The sequence below is a fragment of the Macrotis lagotis genome, chromosome 2 (genome assembly GCF_037893015.1).
Source record: "Macrotis lagotis isolate mMagLag1 chromosome 2, bilby.v1.9.chrom.fasta, whole genome shotgun sequence".
Classification (NCBI taxonomy): domain Eukaryota; kingdom Metazoa; phylum Chordata; class Mammalia; order Peramelemorphia; family Peramelidae; genus Macrotis; species Macrotis lagotis.
Window position 1 is genome coordinate 340864449 of NC_133659.1, and position 24158 is coordinate 340888606.

General features: G+C 35.9%; 1 pseudogene; it reads right to left on the bottom strand.

The window, feature by feature from the left end:
• Nucleotides 1-20820: 20820 nt before the first annotated feature.
• LOC141512286 (V-type proton ATPase 16 kDa proteolipid subunit c-like) lies at nucleotides 20821-21287 on the bottom strand (annotated as a pseudogene).
• Between the last annotated feature and the right edge of the window lie 2871 nt (nucleotides 21288-24158).

The following is a 24158-nucleotide window of genomic DNA, read 5'->3' on the forward strand; positions in this document are numbered from 1 at the left end:
ACAAGGACTGTTTTCTTTAGTCTTTACATCCACCATGTCAGAATATAGTAGGTGCTTAATAAATGATTGTATGTTGCAGAGGAAGTAATTAGCTAACTTAAAAAATGAAACTTTTAGTGGTATTTTCACAAAAAAAATCATTGTGTAAAATAACAAATATCTTTTCTTTCATCATTGGACCAAATCCTGTAAGGATTTAGTTGATAATACTACGTTGGCTTTAAATCTTTTTTCTCCATGTAATAGAAAATGACTAATATGAAGAGACTTAAGTTCAAATCCTACCTTGGATATTTACGAACTATGTAGTCTTGGGAGTTTCCTTATCTGTAAACTGGGGATAATGTTTCTATGTCCTAGAAATATTGCAAGGAAAGCCCTTATTAAATCTTGGAAACTCCTGTGAAGAGCTATAGGAATGGGTGTTATTGTTTGCACTAATATGTTTTATTTGTTTAGCATTTTATCTAGCATTTATTTAAAGCAGATTTGTGGATCCTAAATGTAACCTTCAAATGGCGATTTGACAGGAATAATAAAAAAGAATAATAGCTCACATAAAATAATTCACTTCTAATTTGTACGAGGTGACACAGTGGAAAAGGAAACTATCCTTGGAGTCAGGAGGACTTGACATTTACTAGCTGTGTGACCTTAGGCAAGTCACTTCACCCTGATTGTCTCACATTCAGGACCACCAATAGTTTTACTGATATCTGGCCACTGGACAGAGATGGCTCTGGAGAAGAAAGTGAAACTGGTGTCTTAGCCGAACCCCCCCTCCCCAACTCAAATCCAATTCATGTGCTTCTCATGGCATCACCTCCCTGAAGTCACGGTCTTCTTAGAGAATGAAGGACAGACATTATGATAATTTGTACAAGGTACTCATCTCAGAACAGTCTTTTTTATTGGATGCAGTTTTTATGATCCCCATTTTATACTGAAGGAAACTGAGATACTGAGATATTATGGGACTCTTCCTTAGTTACTAATCATATGAATCAGAGCTGGAATCTAAGAAGTCTGACATCAAGCCTAAATGCAGCTCTATCCATTGTTTTGAGTTACTTTTCTAAGCTCTTGAAAAATTTTTACATGTTCTTATGATAGCTCAAACTTTAGAGGTATTTTATTGGTGATGGAGTTAGACTAAAAAGTCTCATCTAAGAGGAATTTGAGGTAGAGTGATGGGTTTTCAAATAAAAAAAGGGAAAGACCAGGAATTCCTGACCATTGAAAGATAACAAAGAGTCATGCCAGACTAAACTGATTTCCTTTATGAAAGGAAGATCAGGACAGTATTAACATGGAATAACTAGATTTTGTCAGAACACTTGCCACAGTCATTTTTTAAATCTCTTTGTGGACAATTTGAACCAATATAGCCTATATGTCAGTGTAGTCAGGTGGATTTGGAGTTAGATGAATAAGTGAACTCAATGCCAACTAGAAAGCAAGTCTCTTAAGGAATTCCCTGGGCTGTGTCTTTCACTGTCTTCCTCAACAGTGTCTTGGTAGGGAAATATACATAGCATGATCATCACATTTTTAGAGAAAAATATGAGAATAGCTTGGAATAACAGAATTGGTATCCCAAAAGTCTCAAAGGATTGGGAATATTGATATGAATTTAACAAAATGATATTTAATAGAGACAAACCAAATTATACATTTAGGTTAAAAAAATCTAATGGCATAAGTATGGGATGAGGGTGGCTTGAGAAAAATACTTCACATGAAAAGAATATATAGAACTGTAAGCTCAAGAACAATCACTTATTTTTAAATTTTAAATTTATTTCATTAACTTCCAATTATATTTTTAAAGAGTTTTATCATTCTTTTAAGAAAAATTGACTTTCAAATTCTCTCCCTTCCCTCACCTCTTGAGAAGGCAAGTAATATGAGATTGATTACATGTGAAGTCATACAAGAATCATTTCTTCACAGCATTAGAGCATTTGGTCTGTCCATTCATTATTCTTATAGGTACAGAGGGAAAGGTCAACTTTTTGCCAGATGAGTGATTACAGATCCCCAAGCTCGTGGCTGTATGTGGCATATTCAACCGACTGATCTTAGCATAGATTACGAATCAGAAATGAATGTGTGATCAAGATGCTGTCTTTCTGCTTCAAAAATAAATGTTCTTAAAAAATAAGAGCTGATACAGAAAGAGAGGAAGTACAAGAAGGAAAATGATAGTTGAGGGAAAGACTAACTGTTTAGCTTACCTTTGTAAATATAGCAAAGGGAGATTGGTGAATAACACTCATTTTTATAGAATGACAGAAAAGGATGTGCCCTTAGAAATGATTTAATACACTTTCCTTTCCCCAGTTTACAGAGAAAAAAATGAAGAAAGGGAAGGTAAGTGAACCACCTTGAAGAAGGCTAATTTAGAAAGCAGAGAAGACATACAAGACAGGAGAGGGGAGGGTTCAAGAATGTGTTTAGTAGAAGAAGAGGATAAGGTAGTAAGCACATCATGGCTATAACTGCTATTTAAATAAATCTTTAAAGAATTTAAAACACTTTGAATTATTTTTCTCATTTGAGTCTTATAATGATACTGTTAAGTAGATACAGTAGTTATTATTATCATTATCCTATTTTGTTAATAAATGGAGGCTTCCAAACACATGCTGCCTAGAACATTGGGAGTTTTGAAGAAATCTTTGCTGATGGACTAACAGAACTGTGATTTTCCTGGTGTAGAGAACTTTGAGATAGATAACTTCCTCCAGCAAGACAGATATTACTCTGTGATGTCAAACCCTGGAGTGCTACTCGCTCAAGCTCTAAGGAGTCAAGTGACTTCCCCAAGGTCATTCAGCCTATGTGTGGCATTGTTAAGACTTGAACCCCAGGCTTCTTGATTATAAAACTAGATGTCTTGCCACTACTTGTTACCCTGCTAAGTAAGGGTTAGAATATGTGACCTCGGTAGGCCCTTCCAGCTTATGTACATGAATTCTAAAGTTGTTTTTTTTTCCTTATGTGGGGGACTTTGCTGACTGGGCAGACCAGAGGCAGCTGGAAGGTCTGGCCCTGGAAGTTATTGAAAAGACACGGGAAAGATGATGCACTTTGACCAAGAAAGAGAATCTAGGATTAGGCATAGATATATCTCTGGGTTAACTTGGATGAGAGAGGATGATTCAGCCAGGAGCCTGACAAAAGCTCATTACCTATTCAGGGAAAGAAAAAGAAAGATATTTTCTCTATGTAGCAGTCCTGCCTTTGGTATGAGATTTTTATCTTTTCGATTATTTTTTTCTATCTTTTCTCATTTCCTCTAAGTGTTGTTGAAGTTAAGTGGTTATAAAATCCTCTTTCTAATCTGGTAGATTTTCTTATAGTTCCACAGATCATATGGATAGATTTTAGGGGTCTCATTTGAAAAATTGCCATACTAATGATTAGAGACCATCAAGAGGTAGATTAGATTTACCCTGCTGTTGAAAGTTTGTCTCCTGATGATCCCATGCTACCCTTGGTGATACAGGAAATACCTACCTTGAAAAGGTCTAGGTCTCCCATTGATCACCAACTGTTCTGATCTTAGTATATCGGTCCATTGGGCTACATGGGAGAGTGAGAATGATATCTTTGCACTATACCCTTCACTTTAATCACTTTAATCAGTCTTATGTACAAGTCATGTCATCACTTTTCTGGTGTCATGATTCCCTTTGATATCAAATAACAAGTGCCAACTAACTAAGAAATCTATAAACTTGCAAGAAGAAAATGTAATTTTGATTATTATTTCCATAGCATTGGTTTTCTTAAGTTTTTATTGTATAGAGTTAACAACATAATACTGGGGATTAGATCATTGGTTTCATCAGTCTGGCTACTGAAAGAGTTTATACGCCTTACAAATAGGTTAATAGCCACATATATTAGAGGGATAATAAAGAGAAAGAATGGGAGAGTGGAGGGTTAGGTCAAGATGATGACAGAAAATAAGAGAGACAGAAAAGTTCAACCCCGACAAGTTTTCAGACCTGTTGAACCAATTTTATAAAGTCACAGAGTCTTAGAATGTCAGTGTCAGTAGAAATCTAATAGTAATTGAGTACAATTCGTATCTGAGCAAGAATCACTTTTAGAACCTCTCAAAAAGTGGCCACTCTCTCATCTTGAAAAGGGCAGAGCAGAGAAGGCAGGGAGCTTGTTAAGAGTAATATCAAAAGTTATGAGGGAAGAAATTATAGTGATAGACAGGACCTTCTAAGTTTTCTAGTCTAATTCACTTCATTTTCCAGTTAGGAAAATGGAAGCCTGGAGGGGGGACTGAATAGCTCAAGGTCACATGGGTCATTAGTGATTAAGCTTGGTTTTCATTCTAGGTCCTCTGGCTCTGTGCCAATCTACACACATGGGAGTTCAGTTGGTGATATCCCATCTCCTAGGTGGGATATCCTTTCCTCAGAGTGAATCCCTGGGGTGCTAAGCAGTTTTAAAGTCTTTTGTTAGCCTTACAGAGAACAGTCTTATGGAATGTTCTGTTGTGCTGTTCCTGCTGGCCTAGCAACCCCAGTAAAAGCAACTCTCTTCAAAGATTACAAGGAGATTGGATGCAAGAGAGACAATGGATCAACCAGGTGGTACCACATTTGAAATCTCTATCTCTTCCATACACCAGCTTCCTCTGCCCTCTTTCGTGAGAAGCAAATGAATGGTTTTCTGTAGTGGATGAGATACCTTGTCAAATCTCTTTCATCAGGAAGTATCCCACTGGGGCTGGGAAGATGAAAGGTAATAGCATCTGAAGTTGCCTTGAGACACCTGATCATCAACTACCCAGGCATTTGGGAAGGCAGAACTGACTCCAAGCTGACCCCAATGACTTTTATTTGAAATCTGGTTGTTTCTTTTCTTGGCTGTCAAGATTTGAGTTTAGGGTTCCGTGCTTCCGCTCGGAGGATGGATAACAAGAAAAACTGATGAAGTGGGGCCGCCCATACTGACCCAGTCAATGGCTAGAAGCCATAGACCCATGTACTTAATGGAAAATGACAGAGAAGGAGTAAGGGGAGGCTGGATTTCAAGAAAGGTTTTTCAAACTGGTTTATTCACCATTGCTTTAAGGTAACTCAATTTTCACAGGTGATCTATGCATTTGCACCACCCAGAAAGATAGAATCATATAGTATCCCTATGCAGAGTCACTATCAAAAGATCAGTAAAAGAGCAGGATCAAGAACAGAGGCCCCTCCCTACTAAGCACTAACAATTTGATTTAATAATATAAAATGACAGTTTTAGTTTGAAAATAAGAATGAACTAACACTGTAAATCTCCTTCTTTACCATCAACTGGAGACTCTAATATTTCTTTGGAAAACCTGTCTAATATCCTGATAACATGATTACTTTGACTCCATTACCTGCTCCTCTTTCCCCTGTCAGGCATGTAGACTTATGTACATATAGGTTTATGTTGATATTTACATACTTATAGATGTAAATATATATATACTTATGTAAATCATGTATACTTATGTATGTGTATCCATATATACACTTATAATTATATTGTATAATATACTTGTATAATATAATACTTATATATATATGTATATGTATGTATATATATATATATACTTATGTATACTTTGGATACTTATGTATATGAATGCATATACATATACACTTATATATGGATACATAATATTTATAAATATAATACAATACTTATAGATGTATACCTATGTGTACATACATATACATATCTGGATCCATATATATGCAAATATATATACACATATACATACACTTATATATGGATACATAATACTTATATAATATAATACTTATAGATGTATACTTATGCGTATGTATGCATGTATGCATGTGGATCCATACACATACATATACACACATATGTATATATAAATAAAATAAAATATATGGATACATAACACTTATATAATATAATACTCATAGATATATACTTATGTATACATATGTATACTTATATCCTTAGAGATGTATACATATATACTTATGTATGTTAGGAATACTTATGAATATGTATGTATACATATATACCCATATCTGGATCCATATATATATGCATACACTATATCTATATCTATCTATCTATCTATCTATCTATGTATATATGCATACATTATATATATTCACATACTTGTATATGGATACATAATACTTATATAATACAATACTTCTATATGTATACTTATGTGTACATATGTATACTTATATACTGAGAGATGTATACATAAATACATATATTAGGTATATTTATGAATATATGTATATATATATATATCTACTCATATATGGATCCACACACATATATACATGTGTATATACATATATGTGCATATACATATACACACATATATATGGATACACAACACATACATAATACTTATAGATGTATACTTATGTGTATGTATACTTATATACTTGGAGATGTATACATATATACTTATGTATGTTATGTATACTTATGAATATGTATGTATACATATATACACTTCTATATAGATCCATATACATATATATATATATATATATATATATATATATATATATATATATACACATACACACAAATATATGGATACATAATAGTTATATAATATGATATAATACTTATAGATATGTACTTATATGTATGTATGTATGCATAATTATATTCTTTTAAATGTATACTTATATAATGTAATACAATACTTATATATGTATATATATAAGTATATATATATATATACTTAGGCATATTATGGATACTTATGTATATAAATGCATACATATATACTTAGAGTTATATGATAAATATAATATGATTATATAATACTGATATATACTTATAAATACATGCATATATACACTTTGGATACATATGTATACAAATGCATATGAATGTATGCACACATATACTTATATATGGATACATATATACTTATATAATACAATACTTCTAGATGTATACTTGTATGTATGTATATATACTTATATCCTTAGAGATGTATGCATATATTACTTATGTATACTTATGAATATGCACATATCCATATATACTTATGTATATTAGGTATGCTTATGAATATGTATGTGTATGTATGTGTGTGTGTGTGTGTGTATATATGGATCCACATATATATATATACATGAATATATAGATAAATAATACATAATATAATATTATTGATGTGTACTTATGTGTATGTATACTTATATTCTTGTAAATGTATACTTATATACTCATACAATATAATTCTTATATATGATATATATATATATATATACATATATATACTTATGTATACTGTATACTTTGGATACTTATGGATATGAATGTATACACATATACACTTATATATGGATACATAATACTTATATAATACAATACTTCCAGATGTATACTTATGTGTATTTGTATATACTTATATTCTTAGAGTTGTATGCATTTATACTTGTATGTGCATAATTATATATTTGTGCATATTATATATACATATATGTATAAATACATGTACTTACATAAGTATACACACATCTATATACTTACATACATATACATATATACTTATATATGGCTACATAATACTCCTATAATGTAATACAATACTTCTAGATGTATACTTACAGTATTAATATACTTCAGATCTCACCAGACTACCAAAGGACACCATTTCCAAGATCTATATTTTTGAAGCTTTCTTTCTTACTTCAGTCTTTTATCCAGCTATCACTCTCATTTTCCCCTATTTATCTTTTTTTGTGACCTCTGGAGCCTTGATTTCTCCCTGTTTTTCTACCCTATTTTCTCACTTTAAATTTCCCTGGTCTTCAAAATCAGACTTGACGTTTATTACAAATGTATATAAATATTATATGTATATATATATATATATTATGTAAAAGGTAAAAAAATACAGGTCCTAGTGACTGTGGTCTAAGAGCAATGTCAGAAACATTAAAAACTTCAGAATAAGTGAGCATATTGAGTGGAATGACTAAGCTGACATTCATTGTAGGTGCTAGATGCAGCCCTATGGAACACCACATGAATAGATTTAAGGTAAATAATGTTAAGGATGGAAAAGTAAATTTAGAAGGCACTGTACAAGAGAGAAAGATATAACAAGGGATAGTAATTGGGTTGGGAGGATGGACCAATCATAATTGATGACATAGAAAAAGCAGAGTTGCTCAAGTCATCCCTTGCTATTATTTTTTCTGTCGAGGAGTGTGACCCATAGTTAGGAAAATGGAGAAGAGAAATGGCTAATCATGAGTTGACACCCACTAAAAAAAATACCAAGTGAACATCTAGATGTCTTGCATAATTTTAATCATCAGGTGCACTTGAATAACATCCCCTGGTAATGACTGAAGTGGCAAATGTGATTACTAAGTCTCTGAGAGTCACAGACATATTCCACAATTGGAAAGGAATAAAATAAGGAAGAGGAGAAGAAAGAGAATTATGAAGAGTAAGAAGAGAAAGAGGAAGTAAAAGAGAAGATGAAGAAGAATGAATGAATGAATGAATGAAGGGGAAGAAGAAGAAAATGAAATGAGGAGAAGGAGGAAATGGAGAAAGAAGAAATGAGAGGAAGGAAGGAGAGAAAACAGAAGGAAGGAAAGGAAAAATTTTGTGAATTCTAATTTACATTTTATTCTTTGTTCCTTTGATTCCCATTTTAGAAATCATGATTAAGATCTGACTAATAAATATCTAGAAAAGGAAATGATGATGACCCAAATTCAGCATGGATCAATCAAGATCAGATCATGTCATAATAATATTCTTTAATTTGCCAACAAATTTAGTAGACTAGAGAAGGGGGAAATAATGCAGTTTTAGTCAACCATGATTTTAGTGAAATTTTTGAAAGATTAACTCATTCTGTTCTTGTGAAAAAAACTGGAGAGATATGGGCTAGACAGTAATACAATTAGATGAATGTAGAGCTGTTTAAATGATTAGAGTCAAAGAGGATTAATAGTTCAATATTGTCTTGTAAAGCTTCACATCATGTGGCCTAAGGATCTGTACTTATCACACTGGTAATCAACATATTTATCAATGTTTGGATAAAGGCACAGATAGCAGGCTTATCACATTTTCATATGACATAAAGCCTAGGTGTGAGTGCAGAGATAACCACTGTTTGATAATGAAGTCAAGATCCCAAAAAGATACTGATGAGTTAGGATGAATCTAAGTAGAAGAAATGCAACGGGTATAACATTTTATTCTGACATATTTTTTTCAAAGTCACCTTAAAAGTAGGAATGGAGGAAATGTGGTTAGGCATCACTGTAAAAATGCTTTTGGGATTTGTGGGAGGACACATTCAATTTTATTTAAATAGTGTGCTAAAGCAGAGAAAATAGATGAGAGGATTTTGGTTTGCATTAACAAAGTCATAATTTCTCAGGAGGTTGAGGTTGGATTCTTGATACCCTCTGCCCTGGGCATGCCCCTTTGGAGGATCACTTGATTCTGCATGCCAAAGATGACAAAGGCAATTGACAAACTGGAGAACATACTAAGGTTGGCTACCAGAATAGTGAAGATCCTCAAGTTCACAGCATCCAAGGTTTTCTTGAAATAAATAAACATTTTTATGTTAGGGAAGAGAAGACTCAAAAAGATGATAGCTGTCTTCAAGTATTTCATGAACTATGAAATACAAATACATATACATACATATATATATATATATATATATATACATATATATATATATATATATATAACTTATTCTGCTTGAAATTAAGAGAAATAGGGAGAGAAAACTTTAGGTAAAGGGAGATTCTAAAAATTAGAGATATGCAAATCTTAATTAGGCTGCTTTGGAATGTTAGTGGGTTCCCCATTACTGGAAGTTTCTAAGCAAAGGCTGAATGATCTGCTTTGGAGGAGATTCTTTTACTGTATGAATTAGATTGAAGGCTGGTGAGCTTCATTTCAACTCTAGGTCCATAGGTTCCCCACTTCAGTAGAGCACTGCTCAGATCTACTCTTATTGACTTTTTATCTTGTTTCCAACAGTAAGAAATTAACATTTTCTATTCATTTTTGCTTTTTCCAAGCATTAGCTCTAACCCCCCCCCCCATCCCCACAAAGATGGTGATGACCCAACCTTAGTCTTCAGCAAGGACTCCTCCATGATTCCTTAAAATTCAGCATCAAAATTACCTCCCCTTTTAGATCAGTTATTACATAGTTATTCCTTGTCCTGCATTTTTGCTCCTCTTCATTCTCACTTCTTCAAGGGTCTCTCACGAAGACATTCTATCTCTCCTGAGTCTTCAATATCTTTGTGACAAGTGCTTTCTTGCAATATGCCTTTAATTATACAATCTAACAAGAAGACATAGTATTTCTAGAATGTTTTAAGGTTTAGAAAGCGATTTTTAAATATTATCTCATTTAATGCTAACAACAATCCTGGAAGAGATGGTATCTCCTAATTTTACAAATGAGGAAAGTGAGATTCTTTCTTCTTGTCTACCCAGCTACACTCCCAACTTGTGACTTTCAGATACCACTAAGTCTCTTTAAAGCATTGTCTAGAATCAGAGCCTTTGTTGTGTTGTTATTCAGTGGTTTCAGTCATGTCTGACTCTGTGACCCCATTTTAGGTTTTCTTGGCAGAGGTACTGGAGTGCTTCTCCAGTTTATTTTACAGATGAGGAAACTGAGGCAGACAGAGAGTTAAGTGACTTGTCCAGGGTCACACAATAAGTGTGAGGACAGATTTGAATTAAGGTCTTCCTGACTCCAAGTCCAGTGCTTTGTTCATTGTAGTACCTAGCTACCCAGTCAATGCCTTTACTTCTTTAAAATTCACTTCATTTAACCAATCTAATTTTCGATACCCCTCCCACTCCATCAAAGAAATTTCTCTGTTAAGCTTTGCTTCTTCCTTTCTGGTCAACCTCTCCTTACCAAATGTTTTGTTTCTATGAAAAACTCTTTTTTTTCCTGAGGCCCTGTTCTCCTGAATACCACTTTGGAACCATTATTTAAAAAAAAAAAAATTCAGCTGCATACCTCACTTCATTTTTTATTCACCAGTGATCTTTTCCACAGCTTAGCTTGCTAGCTATAGTGCCATTACAAACATACCTTTCTTCCTCATCTGCCTCATTTTAGAACCATGATCAAATCAATTCTGCCCTATCTGTAATTTTCAGCACCAAAGTGTCCCTCCCTGACCACCACTCTGCTGTGTATGTTGTCTGATACATGAAAGTGTGAGCTTCTAAATAAGCTTTTCATCCCAGCATTTCTCACATAGTAAACAATAATTTCATCCATCCACCCATCTATCCATTCATTCAAAATTACTAATGAACTCCCAATCACCAAATCCAGTGCCTTTTTTCAGCTCTTATCTACCTTGACTTTTGACCCCATTGACTCTTTTGTTTACTCAATACTCTTCCTTTGACCTACATTCTCCTGACTTCTACATGCTATAATTCCTTACTGGATCTTCATTCCCTCTGCACTTCTCAAGGAACACAGGACGCAGTCATCATTGCCCCAAGGACCCATCCTTGTTCTTTCTTCTCCTCACTCTTGACATGATCCACTTCAAGTACTGAGTCTAAATAGCAACTACTAAATCTTTAGGGCCAGATCTGACCTCTCTTCTTGGTTTTAGATATGTCTCCATAATTTCAGCAGGCCTAAAGCTTAATACATCCCCAACCAATTATATTTCCACAGTGATACTTTTCTACCCTGGGCTACACTGTCCCATATATATGTCCTATTTCTGTTCCTTGTATAAACTCTTACTTCCCCAGTTTTTGATTCAAGTTATATATATATATATATATATATATATATATATATATATATATATGCATATATGTATATATATACACATATATATGTATATGTATATGAGATACCATATAAATATCTGTTAACCAAATGGCTGTATGCATGAGAACATTTTATATTCCTCTAAGTCCCCTTCCCAAGATAGTTACTCCAAATTTAGGGACCTCAATAGCCCACTTAGAGAGTCAGGGGATCAAATCTAGTTGGTACCAGAGTTAACTCCAAAATGTAATGAAACTCTACTGGAGAGTGACCTGTTAGTTGGTATTGAGACACTAATGACTACTCTTAGGGCCTACTTATTTAAACAAATGTAAATTCAACTGACTCTAGAATCATATTGTATATAGTCTATATCTTATCCACAAGGAAAACTTGGAAATATTTCTAAATGTCTCAAAAATATATGTATCTAAACATACACCCATTTTTATAAGTCTGTAGGCCTCATTAAAAAATATCCCCTTGACCCTAGAGTTGAGTTTCATATGTTTCTTGAGAGGACTGCTTCCCAACTAATTTTATTCACCCTCAAAGTATAGCACTTATTAACGATGAGTCTGAAGGACCTGGAGTAAAGATTCCATATAGTATTCTAAGGGCAACATCTTTTTCAAGAACCCATCTAGTTCTTGTCAAATGGACTCACACAAATACAACTGCAGCAAGCTAGAACCCAAGAATGTACTCCAGTTTTTATGCTTGGTCTATGTATTGCTGGCTTGCTTTTTCCTAATTGTGCTGCAATCAAGCTTTCCAAGTATCATTAAAAAATCCATGTGAGGTCTTGAGTTCAGCATTTTGCACTAGCCTGTTTTCATTAGCAAAGACATTTGTATGAATGCAGGTGGGTTATTGGCTCAGCCCCAGCAAAGAATTTGCCAGGCCCCATTACATCACTCTAGGGGCCTCTTTGAGGGTAGTTTTGCCAGACCAGGAGGCAGGCCCTGAAAGGCCCTAGTATATGAATAGGAAGTGGGACATGGAAGGCTCATTTCAATACCATGGTTGCAGGCTGTCTGGGACTGAGTATAACAGGGCAACACAGTCCCCAAGTTGGAGATACTCACTGTGTAAATTTCATTTATTGCTGACCCAATTACACCATGAGCTGGATGTTTTTCTCAGGGCATGGATGGAGTATATTCCAAACAATGATTTATTAAAAAGTCAGTTAGAATTGCCTGCTGGGATTGAAATAGTTTACTAATAGGTTATCAGAATCTGGCATCAATGTGGCAACCTCATTTCACCTTCAATGAACAACTTAAAACAAGTTATTCATTACAAAATATCTAATGTTTTCAGGTTGTCAGCTTCATGGAGTTGAACTGTCTTATTCTAACTGCCCATGGTCAGAAAGCATCAGACCACACATTTCTGGATTCATCCAGGGAGAAACATTCATTACCTTAGCCTCTTCTGCATGTTTCAGGAAGGCTGGGAAAATGTGGTTAACCTGGTATTTTAGACTCAGTCATGGAAAGACAACATATCCACCACTTATTCCTTCTGAAGTAAAATCAATTACTTGGGACCAGAGACCAATATGACTTAAGATGGAGAGCTCAAGAAGGATGCAGCAAAGTATAACTTTTCAGAGTACAAGATGCTATGTTTGCATGGGAAAAGTCACACAGGTGAAAGAGCCATTACTATCTCAGTTAACTAGTTATTATATAACCATGGATCTCTCAGGGCTTTTTCCTTCTTCCCATATGATCCATGGACTTACTCTTTATTGAATAGAGTGTGAAACAACAAAACTTAGTTAAGTGAAGTCAAAAGTCCATGGATCTACCTCTAGCTCTGTTACTAAAAAGCTTTGACTTCTCCGGCACTAGCACCCTGGGTCTCGATTTTGGTAGTACAGATGAGATTAAACCTTGACTTGAAGTCCCATGTAATGACTCAGTTCATCAAACATCAGGATTTTGTAAACAAATGTGTCTCTTTGGGGACACAAATATACTCAACTCATGTTTAAACAGGCTTAAACTCAAGTAGCTTAATCTATCACTGCTCTCTTGAAGTAAGATTCTTCCCTATTATTTGGTCCACAAAAGCACCAGAGTCAGAGGTATATTACACTATGCATTCTTAATGGGTATTTTCTGTAATCCTTTAGGGCCACTCCAAAATGTATCTCCTTCAATCAATTCAAAGTATTATTTGATTTCAATATGAATTTATTAAGTAGATATTGCTTGCAAAGTATGTACTCTCAGCACTGGAGAAAGTATAAAGTTTAGACCAGACAGGCCCCCTGTCTTCAAGCAGATTACTTGTCTAGGAGGGTGGTGAAATCTAAATGCAGGGTTAATCCACAAATCTTTATTAAATACTCAATGTATGCCAGACACTTGCTATGTGAGGCAAAATGGAAACAGTCACTGTCTTCAAAGATCCATTTTAGTAAGGGAGCAATGGTCCTATATTATGTATTTGCAAAAACACATTAGTTAGAAGGTAGACTTGGCATTGGGGGAGATGTGAAGGAGAGGTATAGTAATCAGAGAGGTGACCACCTAGTGCCTTGATTTGAGCATTAAAGAATACTCAAGATTCTGTAATGTATGTCATCTTTAATACTGATCCTATGCATACAAGGTATGCATTAGTCTTAAAAAGAAAAGAGGAAATAGAAATGAATAATCAATGTCCAATAAGACCATTTAAGCAGTTCAGATAAAGTTGAATGTGAATTAATGGGAAAGAAGGTCAAAAAGTAGCATTAGGAAAACTTGCCCCAAGTGTGCACATTTTGCAGTAGGGGGTTCTTGCTTATCCACTGAATCCTTTTTCTGGCACTGATAGAGACACCTCACCTCTTTCAGTCTCTTTTCTAGAAATTAGTTTAAGTTACTTGCAACATGAACTGATTTTGAAGTAAAAACCCAGAGATAAATTGTTCTGTCTCTTCCTCTCAACTCAATATGATTTCAAGTCTTAGTTTGTTAGCTTGTCTTTTTTTCAAGTATTGGTAAACTTCTATATTTTTCCCCTGTTCTATTTGCTGTCATTCTAGTCTTGTGATTTAAATCATAAGAAAATCTTATTTTTAAGATCTTATGGGGGGGAATCCTAAAATACAGAAATTAAACTTCTTTCTTTTTTAAAACTTATGTGTGAATTTGAAATATACAAGTAGGGGAAGATAAATAGATGAGGTTGTTTTACATGTTATCTAGTAGGAAAAAACCTGATAGGACATGGTTTAGATCTTCTCTCTCTCTCTCTCTCTCTCTCTCTCTCTCTCTCTCTCTCTCTCTCTCTCTCATGTTTTATGTAACCTCAGCAAGCCACTTAAAAATTTTGATCCAATTTTCTTTTTAAGAAAGGGGAAGAGTTATACTTTCATGAATGATCTCACAGGATTTTGAGGAGAATCAAGTTATCATAGGATTTAAGTTCAGGAAGAATATTATATTCCATTATATTCTAGACTTTATATAACATTGCTCTCTTTAGACAGGTAAGGAAACTGAGTGGACAAGAGAAGAAAAATGATTAACTTCAAAGTCACAGAGGTTCCATATCAGAGCCATTGTGATACTACTGCCAGTTGTCTTTACATGTGGCTTAATGAACATTATCAGTCAATCACCAATTACACCAATGTCATTATGCAAAGTGTGGCACCATAAATCTAAAGAACTATCAAGCATTATTTTCTCATTTATTTTTTCTTTATTTAAAAAAAAATGATTTTTAAGCATCAGGTCCTATGCTATGTACTAGAGATACAAAAATAAAATTATCCCTGCCCTCACATCGTTTACATTCTACTGAGTGGAAATAGCAAGTACACAAATGAGTTAATATAATATAAATGCCAAAACGCTGTTTATATCTCTATGAGGTATGTCTAAAAACTGAGAGGATCAAATGTAGGGTAGCCTGGAGGAAACAAGTCTAGTTCAAAAGGGAAACTGGAGCTACAAAGGTAGAAATGAGGACGTAGTGCATCCCAAAACTTGTGGGAGAGGGTGAGATCAAGCTATGTATGTCTGAGGTAGAGCGATGTTGACCCTTATTTGAAGAGTTAACATTTGTAAGAAGCCGAGAATAGGAAAGAGAACACCCCTCCCACCTTACGTAGAAGGGTTGGCAGACAGTAAGAGAGGAGTCAAGGCCACTAGGAAAGGGGGAGGGTGGCCAGGAAGGCAATGTGGAGGTGGGGAGGTAGGTCATCCTGACTGGAAACAGTAGGAAAGGAAGTGTCAGCCTAATATAAAGGAGAATCTGTTATGGATAGAAGAGAAGATCCAGAGAAGCAAATTACTAGGGAAGACAGATTGGGAGAAAGATGCCTGATGGGCTGCAATGAAGTGGGAAGTAATGAGGGGGCAGAACAACAATAAAAACAGCAGGAGCACGAACTATATCTTAAGGGCCTACTCAGTGGCAGCTAGAGAAACTAAGTACTTTGTTCTTGCCTTCAGTGTTCTCATATTAAAATGAGAGACAAAGAGAGAGAAAGATGAGGGGGAAGGAGGAGAGAGAGAGACAGAGGTAGAGAGAAGGAGAAACAAGAGAATATGAACCTTCCTTTGCGTATACAGGAAAATACTAATCATAATCACTAAATATTTGTTAAGCAACTCCTGGGTGCCATACATTGGGATAAACACTGGCAATACAAGAAGAAACAAAAAAAATTCCCTTTCCTTAAAGAACTTATAATCTAAAGAGGGAGACAATAGGCAAAGAAAGAGGTATAGTGTAAGCTCTATGCAAAATAAATGGGAAATTAATGAGAGGGAAGGTATTGACATTAAGAGTTGAGGAAGGCTTCCTGTAGACAGTGGAATTTTACTTGGGACTTAAAGGAAGCAAGGGAGGTCAGAAGCCAGAGCAGAGGGAGCACATTACAGTCATGGGGGACAGTCAGAGAGAATGCCCAAAGCCAAGAGATGGAATATTTTATTGGTGTAATAGTCAGAAAATCAGTATCATTAGATCAAAGCATGTTTCTCAGAGAGCAAGATATAAGAGGATAGGAAAAGTAGGAAGGGAACAGGTGAACAGCTGTGAATACCAAACAGAATATTTCGTATTTGCTCCTGGAAATGATAGGAAGCCACTGGAGGATATTGAGTAGTCATGGTGTGATCAGACCTGCACTTTAGGGAATACCAATAAAAAGACAACAAATAATCTTGACATCATCCTTTAAGATTTGCATTAATATACTTATATAATATATAATGCCACCTATATCCCAAGGCAGAAGTGAGAATTTAATGACAAAATACTTATAAGTCACTTAACATAGAGCCTGGAACATATTAGATGCTTAATAATTTTTTCCCTTCCTCTTCAGTTAAATCTTTCCCCCAAATTGATAAAAATCTAAGACTCATGACCAGATCTTCTAATTCCAGTCTGAGTCCGTCTCCATCAAACCACATTTTATTTCACTTCCCATACCACTAATTCATTTCATTTATGAACACTTGCCAGAAAACTCCTCAAAGGAATATTTTCTAGAAGGACCTAGTGCTTTGTCACTCTGACCCATCCATTAGTAATTCCCTCATTTTAGACTCATGAAGTTAGAAAGGTCCTTACAGAATCCCTTGTCCAGTTACCATAATTTATAGAATGTTTAGTGGCGATTCCTTCTATGTATTTTTCTACTATTCAGAAAATCCCAGAGGAATTCTGGAAAGGGAACCCAGAGGAACTCTGGGAAGCTCCCCAGAGAGTCACCTGTTACCCTGGTTCAGTGTAGGTTTTATGAGCAAGACAAAGGATCCTGTTCCAGTCAGACTTTTTCTTCACATGGAGAAACCAAAGCATCGAAAAACTAATTGACAGATTATTGGAACTAAGGGAAGAGCTTATATATGAGAATTTTGGAATGTAGCCACCTGAGGCACTTCTGATGGTTAGGTTCCCAGGAGAATGAGAATTCCTTGTGCTCAGGCTAAGGAATGGCATATACACCAGGTATTAAATATAAATGTTGGTGATTTTTAAAGATTTAGAAACTGAAGACAGAAGATATAAGACCACTGAAAAGGCAAAGGAATTCGCAGCTCTCTGGGATGTTAAAACTGCTCAAGAGTTTATTATGGAAAAATATTGTTACAAAGTAAGAAAAGCGTTCCTGAGAAAAGAGCAGGCAGCCAAGGGACTTAGTTTCACCAGGTCACATGGTGAAGCCCATGATGCTCCATGTGGATCATGGAAGAGTATGAAAAAGCCCCAGCCTTCTGGATGGGAGGCTGGAAGAAGCAAGAGAGCTTAAAGGGATGGAGCTTTCTATTAAATACCCTTCTATGGTAGGTTGGAAAGACATTGATGCTTGGGGAGTGGTCTTACACCTTGGGTCAGGTATCTTCCAATGGCAAGCTATGGACTGGTCCTTCCTGTCCCAAAGTGCTTGACCCCAAGTTCAATATGTCATCTCCTTTTTCACCAGAATCCAGGCCAAGGTTAGGTGAAAGGGAAAATGGGGACAAGATAGGCAGGATACAATCAACATAGGGTCAGTTTACATCTCAAGGGGGAACCTCCACCCATTCAACAAGACCCAACAGCATTTAAGTCTACACATTTTTTGTTTCTGCCACATTCATAATTCTCCACATGATTTCCCTGCATCATAAGGAGTAAGGATATATTCTGCTCAATGTTTTCTCATACTTGGTACTATAGATGAGATATCTTGACATATAGGCAGCTAGTTTAGAGCCCTGGCCTTGGAGTCAGGAGAATGGGAGTTTGAATGCAACCTCAGACATCAGCACTTATTAGCTATATGACTTTGGCCCAGTCACTTAATCCTGATTATCTCACATCCAGGGTAATTTCAGAAAGGCAAAGAATTTAACTACTTGCTGCCTATTGCACAAAGTCCAAGCTAAGTACTTATAATATTGCATTCATCACTTCTACTGGTCTGTAGATAGAGTTGACCTCTATCAAAGGAAAAAAGAGAGTGGGGAGCCCACAGGCTATATAAAGAGAATGGGAGTTCAATTTGTCACCTATTAAATGTCACCACTAATCGGTTCTAAATTTTGGAATTTCTCTTCATTGATATCCAAATCAGGTTTCTCTGAGTTTAGGTATTCACCCTCTTACTCCAAGGACTGTCAGGGAAATTCTAGATATTTGAGGCTCTAAGTGACCCCATGAGGTTCCAAATATTGTGTGTAGATTATGGTAGGGATAAAGGAAGGTTTTGAAAGTATAATGAAATGTAAAAAGTACTGAAATTGGAGCAGAAGAACCTGAATTCATATCCTTTGTTCTTCTACCTACTGCATATGTATCCTTGATCAAATCCCGTAACCACTTGGGATTTAATTTCTTCAATTATAAAATGAAAGAGCTGGAGTAGATGCCCCCATGAATATATTCCATCATGAAATCTTGGATTGGATTTTATGCTTTGATTGGTTCTCTGATGAAAAGTGAGTTTTCTCTGTCATTGTAGAACTACCCAGATGGCTTCAGCACTGTGAACAGCTCCTTATTGCTCCCAGCAGTGCCTGAACAAGGAGTGACCCAGACTTGTTTGTCAGACCAAGAATGAGCACTGTGAGCTGGTACAGAGTTTTTTTTTCCCTGTAAAAAAACCAAGGCCCCACTTATACAGCTAAGGAACCAGTCATTAATATTAATGGGAATCAGATCCAGGAGTTTCCCTAAGGTAACTGACCTCTCAGCATCTTTCCTTGAGGAACTGAACTAGATGTTCATTTTCTTAAACTTTGCTAAAGGGACTCCTTTTTTATGAGCAGTATGAGAGAAAAAATTTACTTTTGAGTCTTGGAATGTGGTTGGGTTAGAGAGGTGAGAGAGAAGTAAAAGAAGTTGGCCCAGCAGAGCAGAGGCTAGGAGCAATTGGGCTGAAAAGGGTACATGGCATTGTCCTTCACTCAAAAACAAGAGCTCCCAGTCATACAATGGCATATGATTCTCCAAGTGCTCTCCCACTGTTATCTCATTTTATCCTGAAAACAAATGAGGGACATGAACAAACTAATGGTTAGATGAATGAAATGTCTTGCTCGTAATCACAAATCTAGGTAGTATTTGAGATAGAATTGGACTCAGGTCTTCCATTCAAATGCCACAATCCCTTCACTACACCAAGTAATCTCTCTCAGTTTCAGAAATTACATAACTCCCAAATTAAATTCTGAGTTTCATCTTTAAATTGCGGAAAATAATATTTAGGCTACCAACCTTGCATTGTTATTAAGAGGGAGATATTTTATCAACATCAAAATGCAGTATTATAGGGAGGTATTGCTGTTATTTTATGTAGATGCCTTGCTGTGGTAATGAAAGGCATGCAAAGATAGATATCATGCCGAACCTGACTTCAAGGAACTTACAATCTTTTTTTTCCCAGTCAGCATTTTATTTGGAAGCATCACAGTGAACCCTGACCTACGCTACAAAGCACCCCAGAAACATGTGTTCAACATGTTCTGAAATCACACAGTTTCTACAATTCTTACTCATACCAGGCCACTACAGCAATCTTGAATTTCAAATGATCATATCCAAGGAATTTTCAGCACTTGACATTTAACCCCACAGTGCAATAATCTACCTCTATTCAAGATTAATATATAGCATGGGAAATTGAAAATTCTTGCTCCATAAACATTATGAACTTTTAAAATAAACATTCAGTGAAGAGAAAAATGACAATTCTCATTCATCTTTATACCCAGAATACAAATGGCAAATGAGTAGGGAGATTGCCCAGTTGCCTGGTGGTCCCCAGGAAGCTTCAGCCCTAGCCAAGTTAAGTTCTGGCATCTTCCAGTGTGATGATTGTGCATATTCAAAACCATCTACCTACCAGACAACTATACCAAGTGCCACACCATTCATTCTGGAACAAGTGGTTCAAGACATTATAATTTTTGACTGAAGGGGGTTTGTTTGGGGCACTAGGAAGAAGGGTTAAAGAAAGGGGTAAAGAGGGTCTATTTTGTAGAGAGAATGAGGGCCACAATCAGGTCGTAAAGGTCAGTCTACCTCAGGGAAGATCAGAATAAGGACCATCCCCATGAATGGTCGAGGCTGTTGTGCTGTGACCTGAACACCAGCATCTCCAACAGAGCCAATGGTAAAGTCAACTGCCAGCCCACTGAGGGCCACACTAAGACCTGCTCCCAGCTGAATGAAACCCTTGAACAGGGTGATGTGCTGTCAGAGAGTTGGCAATAAGAATGGCCACCACCAGATCATAGCTGGTGATGCTACCGACCATGTCAACAGGAATTATTGACTTCATGTTCATTTAAGGTCATATGACTGACATGGCTGCAATACCAGTGCCACTTTTTGCTATGCCAGAAGCTACTCCTAGAATGTTGAAGACCATGGCAGCCAAGGCTCCCATGATTGCAAGGAAGGACACATATGCAAAACTCATGGACAGTCTGTGCATGGTCAGTAGGTTGGAAGGTGGACAGTGTGAGGGGAGAGAGACAAGGGCATAGGTTTGGGAAGCAGGTAAAGGATTGAAAGGCAGGCAGCCAGGTGGGAAGACATGAATTCAGGAGATGAAATTTACATTCTTTTAAGATAATAGCTTACTTGATTTTACATTTAATGAGATGAAAAAGAGGGAAGTAGTGCTTCCTACAGAAGGCCTTCCATCATCCCAGTCCTCCATATCCAACTCATGTGTTAATGGATCTTCTTCCCCCGCCCCATTACTTTACACAGATTTTTCATCTACTTACCTTTGGATATCTTTTCAATCTCGTGACACCCACCCCCCAAAAAAGAAGAAAAGATGATCCTTGAAGGCAGAGACTTTAAATTTTACTCACCTCAGGGTGGAATTCATAGTGGGTGCTGAACTATTTGTCAAGTGAGTAATTGAAAATATTTTTCATTTATGAAATGCTTTTATCCTGAGTACTTTGTAGAATATGAAGTATAATTAGTATTCTCATTTTACAACTGAGAAAACTGAGTCAGAAAGGTTATGTGATTTGTTCAAGTTAATATTAGAATGGTGAGGGAGTTTTAGTAGTCTTCCCTTTACTCCATGATGATTTGCAGCAGCTGTCAAGATCCCACAGTGGGCTATTCATCTTGCTGGGCTCTATAAGGCAAGTGGTCACAAATGAAATGGGTGACATCATTTGTTTCTACCCAGAATTCACAGAGTCTTGGGCGAAACTGCTTTCAAATGGAATTTAAAAGATAAGTATATGGAGAAGGAAAGAAGAGGAAGAGACAATTCCAATGGCACTTAAGTATGTGAATGTACTCTTAAGAATGCTGACTTACCTTAAATAAGAATGTTATCAATAACTCGATCACACTTAGAAATGATTTCAATTTACAAAGAGATTTTCTGGCAAGATCCCAGGAAGTATATAATCTCAGAATATCAGAGCTAGAAAGACCTTCATGATAGGTGAGGTTCCAACTGTATCTGGGAAGAAATCCACTCTAAAATAAACTTCATCATAGGAAATCTAGACTTTCTTTGAAGCCCTCTCAAGATTCCAAAGTATTCAACTCCATTTCTGTACAACTCATATTGGGAAGAAGTATATTCCTTTTACTGAATCAGAATTTGACAGTCTAGTTCTGCCCAAGGAGGACAAAGCTAACAGCCCCACAACAACCACTTTCCCCACTCCATCCTAGGATGAACATTCTCAATTTCATCAATTATCCCTAGATGGCATGGATTCAACATCACCACTATCCAACCCTGCTTTCTTCCTTGAAATACTCTTCAGCTTGGCTTTTTCTACCCAGAAGTGAAACCATACACTTTCATCTCCCTAGTCCTAATGCAACCTAAGATTTCATCTCTTTTTGGGGGGAGGGGACTACTAAATCATACTAACACTCATGTTAAGCACATAGCACACTGAACCCCTACTTTGTATTAGGATAGTTGGCTCTGTCCATGCCTACCCCAACCTAGACTTGTACAGTTACTTTTTGAATTCAATTCTAGGACTCTCCATTTATGTCTATTTCAATGTACTGTTAATTTTAGTTTATTATTCTTGTCTATCATGTCTCATTTATGAACCTGATTCTTTCATCCCATGTAAAGTCCTGTTATTAAGTTAAAGAAGTGAAGTACAGATCTACTGAGAAAGAAAGGTCTGGTAAGGCAATAGGGAAAAAACAACAGCAACAAAATTAGAAATATTAATACCTGTGATTGCAGTTCAGTAAACTAACTCAGGTCATACTGTAAGTTGTGACCATAGCAATTTGTCAATTGTATCAATACATATAAGTATATGGGGAATGTTACTGCCTAATCACTTGCTTAGGTGAGTTGGGAACAGGAAAAGTTAACTCTCCTTTTTGGGAATTGCTAGGAATTTTTATACTTTATTTTGTGATATTCCTGGGAAAAAATCACTTACCAAAGCATTGGCTCCTTGGAACAGCAATAAAAAATACAACTATATTATAACACAGCAATTTTATTTCCCAACAGAGAAGAAAGATTCAAGGAAGAAATTGTTATTGTCCAGCTATTTTTACATTCAGATAAATTGCAGGACTGTCTCTCAGGATAGCACCTACAGTCTTAGAGCCTTTAACTCATTCATGCAGGAACAAACAAACCAAGAGCTTGGAAAGATTTCCAAAAGGTTTCTGGTGAAGGTTGAAGGCTTCCTGTGTTTTCCTACTTACTTATGTGAAGTAAAAGATTTTCTTGTGCATCTGAATGAAGGAGTTGAAAGAAGTCTAGGACTCATAGCATGAGGAAGCTGAGGGAAGAAAAAAAGGGAATTTTTCCTCCCCCATCTTTATTATACCTACTTGGGCCAAACATTAATTAATAGAGTGATTGATTAACCACATTAATTGATTTTTTAAAGAATAAACACCCAGGGGGATGTGGAATTTAAGGGTTCTCAATGGCATTTCCCTCTAATATCCCTTTAAGATAGGGAGTTCAAGTATTTTATTATCTATTAAATAGTAGAAACTAATTAGGTATATTGAAGTTAATTTTTCCTCCATCACACAGTAGGAAATTTTTGAGCCTGGGTCTCAAACTCAAATCTTCTGTCTCAAAGTTCAAAGCTTGCTAGATATGAACCACAATTAGTTTAACTTCCTCAACTGAGACAGCTAGGTAGCACAATGGATCAAATACTGGACTTGAAGGAGGTAGACCTAAGTTCAAATTCAGTCTCAGACATTCTCTTGTTGTGTAACCTTGGACAAGCACTTAATCTGGTTGAGTCTAAGGTTGTTGTTTTTTTTTTAATTCATAAAATGAGCTGGAGAAAGAAATGGCAAACTACTACAGTATCTTTGG